Source organism: Lipotes vexillifer, unplaced genomic scaffold (genome assembly GCF_000442215.2).
Source record: "Lipotes vexillifer unplaced genomic scaffold, Lipotes_vexillifer_v1.1 scaffold99, whole genome shotgun sequence".
Taxonomy (NCBI): domain Eukaryota; kingdom Metazoa; phylum Chordata; class Mammalia; order Artiodactyla; family Lipotidae; genus Lipotes; species Lipotes vexillifer.
The window spans coordinates 1,401,260-1,415,659 of NW_006793908.1; the positions used below are offsets into that span (position 1 = coordinate 1,401,260).

Genomic DNA, 14,400 nt, shown 5'->3' on the forward strand with positions numbered 1-14,400 from the left:
CACACCATTGTAAAGCAATTATACTCCAATAAAGATGTTTTAAAAAAAAAGAGAGAAAAGAAACAAACAAACAAAAAGATCATAGATGGAAAACTTACATGTTTGCTCAATAGCCCATTGTTCAACAATGTTCCTAAGAAAATGACTTTTGTGTAACCTAAATTCCTCACGCTGCAGCCAACGTCTGCCTAAAAGATGCTGCTGCAACAATAGAAAAAAACCCACATAGCTAGAATTCTTAGGGAATGGGTTGGTTTTATTGTTGCTGTTTTAGTTGTTCTGCTTAGCTTGGACTAAGAAGAAAATTTATTTCAATCTTTCTATTCACAGACTTTTTGCGCTTGGGGGGAGGCTTAGAAAACATTAGAGAGAAAATATTTTAATTTTCTTTGAATAATTCAGGACTCTCTAGGGTTTCAGGGCTCAGTAGGAGGAAGATGATTATGACTGGGCAGGACAGCAGATGTAGAAAGTTTAGAAGACCTGACCTAATTTTCATTTCTTCCACCTCAGTCTTAGAAGTGGCGTTTCCTTATGGGAGACGGAGGGGTGGAAAGACACTCAATATCAGAGCTTTTTCTCATGAGTCAAGGGTGAAAAATTAAAAAAAAAAGAAAAAAGCAGTTCTACCCTCCTACACTGGTGGTGGGAATGTAAGTTGGTACAGCCACTAAGGAAAACAGTATGGAGGTACCTCAGAAAACTAAAAATAGAATTACTGTATAAACCAGCAATCCCACTCCTGGGCATATATCCAGACAAAACTCTAATCCAAAAAGATACATGCAACCCAATGTTCACAGCAGCACTATTCACGGTAGCCAAGACATGGAAACAACCTAAGTCTCCATTGACAGAAGAATGGACAAAGAAGATGCAGTACATATACACAATGGAGTACTACTCAGCCATAAAAAAATGAAATAGTGCCATCTGCAGCAACATGGATGGACCTAGAGATTATCATATTAAGTAAAGTGAGTCAGAAAGAGACAGACTACTACCATATGATATCACTTACATGTGGAATCTAAAATATGACACAAATGAACCTATCTACAAACAGAAACAGACTCACAGACAGAGAGAATGGATTTGTGGTTACCAGTGGGAGGGGGTTGTGGGAGGGATGGAGTGGGAGGTTGGGGGTAGCAGATGTAAGCTATTATATATGGAATAGATAAACAACAAGGTCCTACTGTATAGCACAGGGAAGCATATTCAGTATCCTGTGATAAACCATAATGGAAAAGAATATTAAAAAAAGAGTGAATCACTTTGCTGTACAGCAGAAATTAACACAACACTGTAAATCAACCACACTTCAAAGAAAGCAGTTCTAGTAAATTTGAGGATTGTGACAGTACTTCTAGTTCTTATAAGTTTTTAAAAACACCTTTATGGAAGTATAGTTTACATACCATAAAATTCACCCATTTAGAATGTACAACTCAATGGTTTTTAGTATAAGATGTTATGAAAAAACCCTAACGAACTTTTTGGCCAACCCAAATTATTTAGAGTTCTGCAACTGCCACCACAATCTTAGAACATTTTCATTACCCCAGAAGGAAACCCCATACCTATTAGCAGCCACTCCCCATCCCTGTCCCAACCTCGGGCAGCCACTAATCTACTTTCTACCTCTGTGAATTTGCCTACTCTGGAAAGTTCACATAAATGGAATCAACAAAATACTAGCAAACAGAATCCAACAACACATTAAAAGGATCATACACCATGATCAAGTGGGATTTATCCCAGAGATGCAAGGATTCCTCAATATATGCAAATCAATCAATGTTTACACCATATTAACAAACTGAAGGATAAAAACCATATGATCATCTCAATAGATGCAGAAAAAGCTTCTGACAAAATTCAACACCCATTTATGATAAAAACTCTCCAGAAAGTAGGAATAGAGGGAACCTACCTCAACATAATAAAGGTCATATATGACAAACCCACAGTTTGCTGTGGTTTCATCATTCTCAATGGTGAAAAACTGAAAGCATTTCCTCTAAGATCAGGAACAAGACAAGGATGTCCACTCTTGTCACTATTACTCAACATAGTTTTGGAAGTCCTAGCCACAGCAATAAGAGAAGCAAAATAAATAAAAGGAGTCCAAACTGGTAAAAAAGAAGTAAAATTGTCACCGTTTGCAGATGATATGATACTCCACATAGAAAATCCTAAAGATGCCACCAGAAAACTACTAGAGCTAATCAGTGAATTTGGTAAAGTTGCAGGATACAAAATAAATTGCACAGAAATCTCTTGCATTCCTATATACTAACAATGAAAGAGCAGAAAGAGAAATTAAGGAAACAATCCCATTCACCACTGCAACAATAAGAATGAAATACCTAGGAATAAATCTACCTAAGGAGATAAAAGACCTGTATGCAGAAAACTATAAGACACTGATGAAAGAAATCAAAGATGACACAAACAGGTGGAGAGATATACCCTGTCCTTAGATTGGAAGAATCAATACTGTGAAAATGGCTATACTACCCAAAGCAATCTACAGATTCAATGCAATCCCTATCACATTACCAATGGCATTTTTTTACGGAACTAGAACAAAAAATCTTAAAATTTGTATGGAGACACAAAAGACCCTGAATAGCCAAAGCAATCTTGAGGGGAAAAAAAGGAGCTGGAGGAATCAGACTCCCTGACTTCAGTCTATACTACAAAGCTACAGTAAGCAAGACAATATGGTACTGGCACAAAAACAGAAATATAGACCAATGGAACAAGATAGAAAGCCCAGAGATAAACCCACGCACATATGGTCATCTTATCTTTGATAAAGGAGGCAGGAATGTACAGTGGAGAAAGGACAGCCTCTTCAATAAGTGGTGCTGGGAAAACTGGAAAGCTACATGTAAAAGAATGAAATTAGAACACTCCCTCACACCATACACAAAAATAAACTCAAAATGGATTAAAGACCTAAATGTAACACTTGACTATAAAACTCTCAGAGGAAAACATAGGCAGGACACTCTATGACATAAATCACAGCAAGATCTTTTTTGACCCATCTCCTAGAGAAATGGAAATAAAAACAAAAATAAACAAATGGGACCTAATGAAACTTAAAAGCTTTGGCACAGCAAAGGAAACCATAAAGAAGACAAAAAGACAGCCCTCAGAATGGGAGAAAATATTTGCAAATGAATCAATGGACAAAGGATTAATCTCCAAAATATATAAACAGCTCATACAGCTCAATATGAAAAAAAAACCCAAAACAACCCAATCAAAATATGGGTAGAAGACCTAAATAGACATTTCTCCAAAAAAGACATACAGATGGTCAAGAGGCACATGAAACATCACTAATTACTAGAGAAATGCAAATGTAAACTACAATGAGGTATCACCTCACACTGGTTAGAATGGGCATCATCAGAAAACCTACAAACAACAAATGATGAAGAGGGTGTGGAGAAAAGGGAACCCTCCTGCACTGTTGGTGGGAACGTAAATTGATACGGCCACTATGGAAAACAGTATGGATGTTCCTTAAAAAAGTAAAAATAGAACTACCATATGACCCAGCAATCCCACTACTGGGCATATACCCTGAGAAAACCATAATTCAAAGAGACACATGCACCCCAATGTTCATTGCAGCACTATTTACAATAGCCAGGTCACGGAAGCAACCTAAATGCCCATCTTCAGACAAATGGGTAAAGAAGATGTGGTACATATATACAATGGAATATTACTCAGCCATAAAAAGGAACAAAACTGGGTCATTAGTAGAGACATGGATGGACCTAGAGAGTGTCATACAGAGTGAAGTAAGTCAGAACCAAGGGGGGAAAGTGGGGGTGGGGGCGGGGTGGTGGTGGTGGGATGAACTGGGAGATTGGGATTGACATATATACACTAATATGTATAAAACAGATAACTAATAAGAACCTGTTGTATAAAAATTAAATTAAATTAAAACATAATAATTCTTCTATGAATATCTGTGTGCAAGTTTTTATGTAGACATATGTTTTCATTTCTCTTCATTACAGTTGAATTGCTGAGTCACATGGTAGCCCTAGGCTTACCATTTTAAGGAACTGCCAAATTGTTTTCCAAAGTGGCTGCACCATTTTATATTCCCACCAGCAATGTACGTTCCAATGTCCACATCTTTGCCCAACATCTGTTATGTCTTTTTTATTATGGCCATCCTTATGAATATGAAGTGGGATCTCACCGAGGTTTTGTTTTTCTAGTCCCTAGTGACTAATGATGTTGAGCATCTTTTCATGTGCTTTTGGCCATTTGTATATCTTCTTTGGAGAAATGTCTATTTCAATCCTTTGCCCATTTTAAAATTGGGCTATTTGATTTTTAATCATTGAGTTGTAAAAGTTCTTTATATATTCTGGATACAAGTCCCTTGTCAGATATATATGATTTGCAAACATTGTCTTCTATTCTCAGGGCTGTTTTTCCAATTTCTTGAGAGAGTCCTTTGAGGCATCGCCATTTTAAATTTTGATGAAATTCAATTTGTGTTTTTTTTGGTTGCTTGTGCTTTAGGTGCCATATATAAGAAACTGCTGCTTATTCTAATGTCAAAAAGATTTATATTTATGTTTTATTCTAAAAGTTTCATGGTTTTAGCTCTTACATTTAAATCTATGATCCATTTTGAGTTAATTTTGTGTATAAGGTAAAGGAGGGGTCTGACTTTATTCTTTTGCATGTGGATATCCAGTTTTCCCACCACCATTAGTTGAAAAGACTATTCTTTCCTCATTAGTTCATATATAGTTGACCCTTGAACAATGCGGGGGGCGGTTAGGGGCACCGACCCTCTGCTCAGTCGAAAATTCTCATATAACTTTACAGTCAACTCTCTGTATCCATAGTACCGCATCTGCAGATTCAACCAACCACAGATCATGTAGTACTGTAGTATCTATTTACTGTAAAAAATCTGCATGTAGGTGGACCTGCACAGTTCAAACCCATGTTGCTCAAGGGTCCGTTGTACTTTAAAATTTTATAGCTAAATATTAGAAAAATCAGCTATAAAACATACATGTGTGTGATATGAAAAATTGATTTTATGGATTTTTTTCCTCCCTAGCACAATTGTTTGACTTTGGAGCAAACAGTTTTCATGCACTTGTCCATTTATTTCATTCATTTATCAGTGATGTGCTGAATGTGTATTTGGCAACAGTGGGCACACAGTGGAGAATGTGACAGTGGGTGGATTTAACTTGAGGCTATTCCCTCTCTTGGTAGAGAAAACGACACATGAAGGTATAAGAGAAGGGATGAGGATAGTACATTCTTGCATCTTCTGTCCTCTTCCCCTCCAACACACCACTATTTCTTAATATGTCAGGGTCTTCAACTATACTGTTCCCCTCTCTCTGAAATGCTTTTCCCTTTTCTCCTCTCCTGGTTAACTCCTCACGTCAGCTCTCAACTGAAACATCACTTTCTCAGGGAACATTTCCTAATCCCCCAGGTCAATTCCTCCCGTTCAACACATGCACAGGGTCCTCTATTTCAACCATGTAAATAGTACTTTCCATAATGTTAGGAAGTAATTAATGGGGTAATTAGTGGCTGACTGCACATCTCCTCTGTTGTTGTGGTAGATTCTACGGGGTGGGTATCATGTCTATCTTTTCATGCACACTATTCCATAGTACTTAAGAGAGCACGCTCCAGAGTCAACAGACAGACCTGCTGAGAATCCCAGCTATAGTTAACAGCTATGGATTTCTCTTTTCCCATCTATAAAATGGGGATAATAATGGCTCCTGCCTCTCAGGGCTTTTATGAGAATTAAAGAATAATAGCATGTAAAATGCCCAGGTTGGTGCTTGGCATGTGTCTGTCAGTTGGTTAAGATATACTGAATGAATGAATGCATCAGCCCTGTGGGGCATCTGCCATGCCCAATGGACCTGCGTGGGAATGTGCACTCCCATGGTGGCTGGGCAGAGAATGCTGAATGACAGAGCGGCCCAAGACTCCTTAACAACATCCTGGAATCACAGGTATTCTCTCAGCATCCTGGGTGGAGGTCAAACCACTCTAAGTGGGGCGGGGATGATGGCATTTTGAAGCATTGTCTATAAAGCCATTAAAAACAATTAGCCAAACTATATACTCTTTTTATTTCCACAGAATTCCAAGCAACCAATTTGGCTAATTTAAAGAAAGAATTTTTATGCCAACATTATTGTATCTTAGTGTTTAACCTAGTGCTTAAGAGGGGAAGCTCTGGAGTCCCATTGCATGGGTACCCATTCTAGCTCCTCGACTCAACATCTAGGCAAGTTACACACTCTTATGGAGCCTCAGTTACCTCCTCTGTAAAATGGAATCATGCATCATTATCTTCATTGTGGGTCTGTTGAGCAGATTCGGTGGGACAGTGTACACATAGCATTTAGCTCAGTGCCTGGCACATCCCACAGGCTCAGAGAACTTGAGCTCCTTCCAGTTGTTAGTGTTGGAGAGGCTCTGGTTTCTTGTTATGAGAGATTTAAATCTCCAAGTATTAGCTTCATTAAACACTTGACAATCTTCCAAGGAGAATGGAAAACAAAGGGCATACAAAACACCCATTTAGTGCTATTTTATTGTAAGCTACAGTTAATCGGATTGCCAAATTTTCCATTCATTCCCAAGAAGTCGTGTGTGTGTGTGTGTGTGTGTGTGTGTGTCTGTTTGTGTGTGTGTGTGTGTGTGTATTTGGTGGTGGTTAAAATTCAGCCAACTTATTTTTGTCTGAGTTTATAGAACATGAAACAAGTTAATCTCTTGAGTAGTTCCATTGTTCCAAATTAAGGTAAAATGTCAGTATCCACTCATATTATTTCTGTTCTTCAGGGAAATTTCTTTTGCTTTAGGTCTCCCACAGTCATTTTTCCTTCTATCCCTGAAGAAAGCTGAGAGCTCTGCCCCTTTTTTCCTCCCTCCCTTTCTTCCGTCCTTCTGTCCTTCTTTCCTTCGTCTGTTCCCACCCCCCCCTTTTCTTTCCTTTTTCTCTCTCTCCCTAATAATGAGATAATGGCATCTCGTTATTATTTTAATTATCCCCATTTGACATCAAGATGCAACGCAAAGTGACAGCGTTGCATCTTCATGTCAAATGGGGACAATTAAAATAATGACGACTTCACAGGACTGTTGTAGAATTAAGCGAGGCTTGTTGGTTCCTAAAGCAGGGCCTGGCATGTAGTAAGAGCCCTTCTACATTTTGATCGTGGTTCTGATCACCGTTTTTAAAAAGGCAAGTTACCTATCTTATTCCTTTCCTCTTGGTTCTTCTGTTTTGTCTTTTCAAACTCCAGGTCTTGGGAACAATTTGCCTGTATTTCTTCCCCTAGTTCTTTCCACTGAGACCTGCTAGTGGCTGTCAGTAATATGAGAGAGTCAGAGCTGTTAGTAAATATTTGTGTACGAGATGCCTTAGGAGCCATGCATCGAGCCAGTGTCTCATATGAGCTGGGATATGCTCAGGGCACGGTCCGTGTCTGCTTAGGGCCTGGTTGCCACTGGCATGTTCAACCTGTCCCAAGGGTGCAGGGGCTGTGCAGCAGATGGGCAAGGGCAGGCTCACAAGCAACACCTGTTTCCATAGGAACGGGTCAATACCCCCAGGGTCAATTGTGAGTGCCTACAGCCTTGTGCACCATATTAAGTAGCATCAGTGGATCTCTGAAGTTCAGTGTTTTAAATTAATGCATAGAGAGGGCCAAGTTCAATCCTTCATCTTCAGATTGTCAGCCGTTTAGCCTACTGGAGATGTTTCTCTCTCGTCCTAAGGACTGGGCCCATAAGAAAAGTAGGAAAGATGCTGGTGTTCTTCTCTGATTCTTCCCCTGTGCCTTACCAGGGGGGACAGTGGTCCTTAACTTCAGCAAGCATCTAAATTCTCTTGCGAAAAGCATATTTCCAGGATTCCACCCCCCAAGACTCAGACTCAGTACATCTTGGGGGAAGACCAGGAAACTGCATCTTGAGAAGAACCCCAGGTTTACCACTTTTGAAATCCTTTCTTTATCTGTGGTCCCTTTTGCCTCCCTCCACCAGTGTGGAAGCTGTTGGAAGACAGGACCTTGTCTATGTTGTTTACTGCTGTATCCTTACGGCCTGCCTTCCAGGAAGGGAGGGAAATGCAGTCCAGCATCTCCCAACCTTCAATCTGCACACGAATCACCTGTGAGCTTGTGAAAATGCAGATTCTCATTCATTCAGTCTGGAGGAGGGTCCAAGAGCCTGCATTTCTACCTCTCTCCTGGGTGATGATGCAAGGTCGCCACTGTGAGTAGGCAGGGGGGCATCTTGAAGGGTACAACTGGTATCAGACCACCTGGATCTGAATCCTGCTTCCACCTCTTGCTAGTGGGGAGGCCCTGGGACATTCCCTTTTCTTCTAAGTGGGACAATTACAGCACCTCCCTCATAGGGTCCTTTTGGGGTATTCAGGAGGTAACTTATTGGAAGCATTTAGCCCCATATATGGTGAGTGCTCCATTAGTTTTAACTGTTATTATAATTATTATGAAAAATACTAGGAAGTTAAATCTCGGTCACAATTTAAGAAACTGGCCTTGTGGTTAGCACACAAAGTTCAGCATCAGACTGCCTGGGTTTACATCCTGGCTCCACTACTTATTAGTTGTATGACCTTGGGCAAGCTTCTTATCCTCGCCATGCCACAGTTTCCTCATCTGTAAAATGGGGCAAATAGTGGCACCTACCTCCTATGGTTGTTGGGAAGTTTGGACAAGTCAATGCATCCAAACTCCTCACTCTGGTACCAGGCCTCTGGGAGCCCCTTTTACTCTTATTACTATCGATCAATTGTAGTTGGGGAATTTTGGTGTGAGGTTGTAAACTACTGGGACGTCTGAGCTGGCTATTCCAAACTACTGGTCAGGTGCATCGAACACGCTTGTCTAGCCCTAAGATGTCACTGCAGGTACCACTCTTCAGCTATTCCTTTAGAATAATCACAGCTGCATTTATTAGCTGTATGCCTTTGAGAGTTATTTAACATCTGTGTGCCTCACTTTCCTGATCTGTAAATAGGAAAAATAATAGTAGCTGACACATAGCATTATTCTATGCATATAAAGCAAAGAATAATCAGAACAGAATTTGGCCCATGGTAAGTGCTCAATAGATGTTAGCTATAATAGCAGTTATTATTATTGTTAGATTATCATTACATTATAATATAGTGTATAAAGTAGATGTTAGCTATGATAATAATTATAGTATAGTTGTATATTATACAAAGTATATATTATAATAATTAATATCATATGTTAATACTTATAATTAAACTGTAATAGTTTGCATTATTTATGTCTGGAAATATCTTTACTTTGCCTTCATTTAAAAATTTTTAAACTGTGGTAAAATACACATAACGTAAAATTTACCATATTAACCATTTTTAAGCGTAGAGTCCAGTGGTATGGAGCACATTCACAACGCTATGCAATCATCACCACTATCCGTATCCAGGACTTTTTTCATCTTGCAAAACTGAAACTCTGTACCCATTAGGCAGTAAGTCCACATTATCCGCTCCTCCTCGGTGCCTGGCAACCACCATCCTGCTTTCTGTCTCTATGAATTGCTCCGCTTCAGGTACCTCACATAAGTGCAATCATACAGCATTTGTTTTCTGTGGCTGGCTTATTTCACTTAGCATAAGGTCTTCAAGGTTCATCCATGTTGTAGCATGTATCAGAGTTTCCTTCTTTTTTAAGGCTAAACAATATTCCACTGCATGCATATACCACATTTTGTTTCTCCATGCATCCATCAGTGGATACTTGGGTTGCTTCCACCTTTTGGCTACTGTGAATGGGTCTGCTTGTCAAAGGCCTGGCACAGAATGAGTGCAAATTAATACTGGCCATCCGTCACCAAAATGAATGCACTCCCTACTCCCTGCTGCAGCTGCACAGACCATTTTGTAATCCCTCAAATATGCCACGCTGTTGCTCCACATCTGGCCCTTTGCCCATATGCTTTTTCCTCTCTTGTCCTCTCCCACTCTGCTCCTACTATCATTCTAACCCTATTCATTCTTCATGTCCCATCCAAGGTGTTTTCTCCAAGAAAACTGGTTACATGTGTCTTCCTTGATCTCCACAAATACCCTGCATCACCCCGTACTGTCACTCCAATCTGGTCACACTCTCCCTGAGCTGTGAGCTCCATCAGGCCAGATGGAGGTCTCTGGGGGATCTCAAGTGAAAGGAGTTAATGAAACATAGACTTGTACGTGGAGTCAGCTTCCACCGGCAGGACTGCTACTCTGGACCCCCAATCTCAGTCACCCTGGAGACCCCCGGCGCAATGTACGTCATGACCCGCCCACACAGTGTGTCTTAGAAAGGGTGTTAGTCAGCTCCCAAGGCACCACTGGTTGGCTACCAAAGTGCCAAGACTGACTTAGCTTCTCAGGACTCTAATTCAGCTCTTGGATGGAGCCGTGAAGATTTTCAGATAGATGCTCTTGCTCGGGACCACTGGCTAGAGGTTCTGTCCACAGCACACTAGACTGACTGGTCTTCTTTCTTCCTCAAACCACTGTCTCAGTCCTCATTAGCCATTCTCCATCCTGATTCTTACAATGGCATATTTTCCCCCCTTTCATTCCAAATGAATTGTAATTAGCTATTGGCCTTGCTGGGCGGCTGATTTCTCAGAAAGGCTATGTTGTCGGTGATAAGACACTTCTGTGCTATTTCTATTCAATCTATCAACCTTCCTGCCAAATTAATTCCTCTTGGATTAATGTAAGACCCATGGCTATAATAATAAACATTTATCAAGTGTTTCTTTGTGCCAGGCACTTTGCGAGGGCTTTACCTGTGTTATTTCATTTAATTTTTACAACCACCTTGTTAAATAGAAACTGCAAGTATCCCCTTTACAGCTGAGGAAATTGAGGCACAGAGAGATTAAATAATTAGTTCAAGGCACACAGGAAGAAAGTGACAAAACAGGAACTCAAACTCAGGTCTGCATAACCTCAAAGGCTGTGCTCTTAACCATGAGTTTCCATCACTGACCTATAATTTTCAGTTATTATAATGTCCTGATTTGAAAGCACCAGGTACACTCAAAAATATACACTTTGTACCCAAAGTGACTTAGCTACTGTGATCTTACTGAACCTGTGCTTTTCGTATTACATCCTATCTTACATTTTGTCTTTTGTTTGAAAAGTAAATGGGACAGAAATAGTTCATTTTCTCCTCTATTTCCTTTTGGAATCAGGCACTGTTTTGTCTGTTTTGGATGAATGCAGAAGGTTATAGGATTGTCAATGGTTACCTGGTTAGCTGGTTACCTGGCTAAGCAAGATGAATCTGATGATTGTTTTTATGGGAGGCACTTTGCTCCTCTTTGATTCCAGAGCTCTGGCATAACCCATACCACCCATTTAGCAAAAAATATTCTTGTACATGAGAGGGAACGAAGGGACAGTCTGGATAGCTCTGTGTGCAAATCCCTTTCTGTTACTGAACAAAATAATAGGCTCACTAAACTTTCTCCGTTGTTTGTGTGTGTGTGTATTCGCGTGTGTGTTTCAAGATGAAGAGAGATGGGGAGAGATGAGATTGAAAATCAGTAACTCCCGCCTTTGATTTCAAAGTAAATTCTTCTGATTTACCAAATTCAGAAAATTAAATTTGATACACATAGCAAATTGTTCGTTCTTATTCAAACTGCTTTTATATACAAACTATGACAGTGGAAGAACTTAATACTTCTCGGAAAAAACAATAAGAAATAGTGTTTAAATCTCACATTCATCATTCATTAAACATTTATTGGCCTTCTAACATATACTAGGTACCACATCAGCACGGGGCTCGTGAAGGCAAGTCAAAACTCCCACCTTCGCTAAATTTATAGTCTGCATACAAATACTTAGAGGTGATGAACAAGATTAATTTGACAATGGAACATAGAAAACAAGAACCATCTCACAGGTATTGTTAACACAATGGATGAGACTCTTGGATGGAATATAAAATGGAGGAATTAGTACTCTCTTGCCTTTGGTCTATATAATCTTTTATTAGGAAAGTATTTTCCATGTTTTTTTACCTAGCTTGGTATCAACAGAAATCATAGTTAATGTCTATTGCTTTTTATTTTTTTCTATATAATGTGACAAGTGCCTGATTTGCTTTGGCTTTATCAGTCAAAAATATGGAAAAAAGCTGTGACAAATCGAGAGAGTGGCATGGACATATATACACTACCAAACGTAAAATAGCTAGCTGGTGGGAAGCAGCAGCACAGCACAGGGAGATCAGCTCGGTGCTCTGTGACCACCTAGAGGGGTGGGATAGGGAGGGTGGGAGGGAGGGAGACGCAAGAGGGAAGAGCTATAGGAACATATGTATATGTATAACTGATTCACTTTGTTATAAATCAGAAACTAACACACCATTGTAAAGCCATCATACTCCAATAAAGACGTAAAAAAATAAATAAATAAAAGTAATTTGGGTTCTGATTCCACACACACACACACCCCCACAAACCCACAAGAGGTTGCTACAAGTAAAAGTCCACTGATTAATGATGTGGAAAGGATGAGGACCTGGGAGAAGGTGACCCTGCCATTAAAGTTAGGTGATTCTAGGCACTCAGCTGTGTGTCCCAGGTTTTGGAGACAGCTTTCAAATGACCTGAGCACGATTATTATGGCAGAAATTCTAAAAGAGATCTAGATCAAGAGATGTAGGTACTAAAGATGGTAATTTTGACTGCCTATTTGTGAATAATTCCAATGAAGAGAAAAGGGAATATCTAAACCAGGCACAGTGAATAAATGTGATCTCAAATGTCAACCCAGAATAATTGGTAGCAGGGATTGAAACACTGTTTGAGAAGGATTCTGAATCTTATCTAGAATACCACTGATAACAGACTAAACACTAAATGCACTGACATTAGATTCAGATGTCCTTGTATATTGTAACTCCTCCTGAATGTCTGACTGAGTTAGGATTCAGAATAACTTTAATATACTAAAGCAGTGAATCAAAACCAACAAGATAAAGGTTAAGGAGGATAACTATATGTTCCTGTATTTAAATTCAAAATTCAGTGATGGTTTCCATTGTGGGATTGGGGAAACTTGGCTTGATAGCAGTTCAGGAGAAAAGACTTGACCCTAAACTCCATATGAATCAATAGGATGGTGTGGCTAAAGAAAAATACCAGAGCAATTGCGGGCTGCTAGAGTTGAACAGAGTAGCCCAACATCAGCCACTCCACTGGAAATGAATTTCAGTGTCTCTTTTTCCCAGCCTGCTGCTTTGCTTGTAGACTTGAGGACGTGAATAAGCTCCTAGTTTCTGGAGCTGGACATTTTCCCTCTCTGAGGATGGTAAGGAAAGTGCTCATATAGAAACAGAGTAAAGGTGCCTAGAAAAGATCAGGAATTCTTTGTCCTTGAAATAGGCTAGATTTTGAATCAGTAAAAAAAAAAAAAAAAAAAAAAATGCATCAAATGATTTTTGCAAATATATGGGTTTTTGAAAAGCTTGGAATATGTTTTGCCCCGAGTGCTCTACCCTTAAACATACCCACATGCATTTCAGGAAAAATTTCATCCATATGGTATATTTATTGGCAGTTAACTCATCAAAATCACTGTTGTGTCAGAACCAATTGATTTTGGACTTGCCACTTAAGTTGTTCCAAAAAAAAAAAAAACCCACTCCTGAAAGCTTATTTTCTTGAACTAGGATATGGAGTTTGGTAAAAGGAATAAAGAGAATGTAAATTTCTCAGTTTGAATTTACTTATTTATTGATTGATCAAATAACTTTAATCAAGTTAACAGTAAGCAGTAAAAATACTATTACAGGAAAAGCCCCATATTTTACATATAATTGTTTTTCATTGTCTTTACCTGTAAGGTGTTGAAAGTGGGACCCACTCCTGAATCTTCTTTCTAGTGGTGGAATAATGTACATATTGTTGTGGAGTGCCACTCACGTTGAATTTATGGTTTGTCCAAATGAATTTACTAGCAGTAGGTGGTTTTGTTGTTAGAGGATCATCAGTCATAGAGTGAAGCCAACGATGCCATTCAGGGGGGCGCCATGCTTCCATCCACAACCCAGAATGTGTTTTTCAAAATTAATTAGGGCTTCCCTGGTGGCGCAGTGGTTGAGAGTCTGCCTGCCGATGCAGGGGACATGGGTTCGTGCCCTGGTCTGGGAAGATCCCACATGCCGTGGAGCGGCTGGGCCCGTGAGCCATGGCCACTGAGCCTGCGCGTCCGGAGCCTGTGCTCCGCAACAGGAGAGGCCACAACAGTGAGAGGCCCGCATACCGCAAAAA

At 39.8% G+C, this 14,400-nt stretch overlaps 1 pseudogene; it reads right to left on the reverse strand.

Annotated features, from left to right (window-relative positions):
* Window positions 1–13,962: 13,962 nt before the first annotated feature.
* LOC103068663 (NADH dehydrogenase [ubiquinone] 1 alpha subcomplex subunit 12-like) overlaps window positions 13,963–14,400 on the reverse strand; it is a 903-nt pseudogene continuing 465 nt past the window's right edge.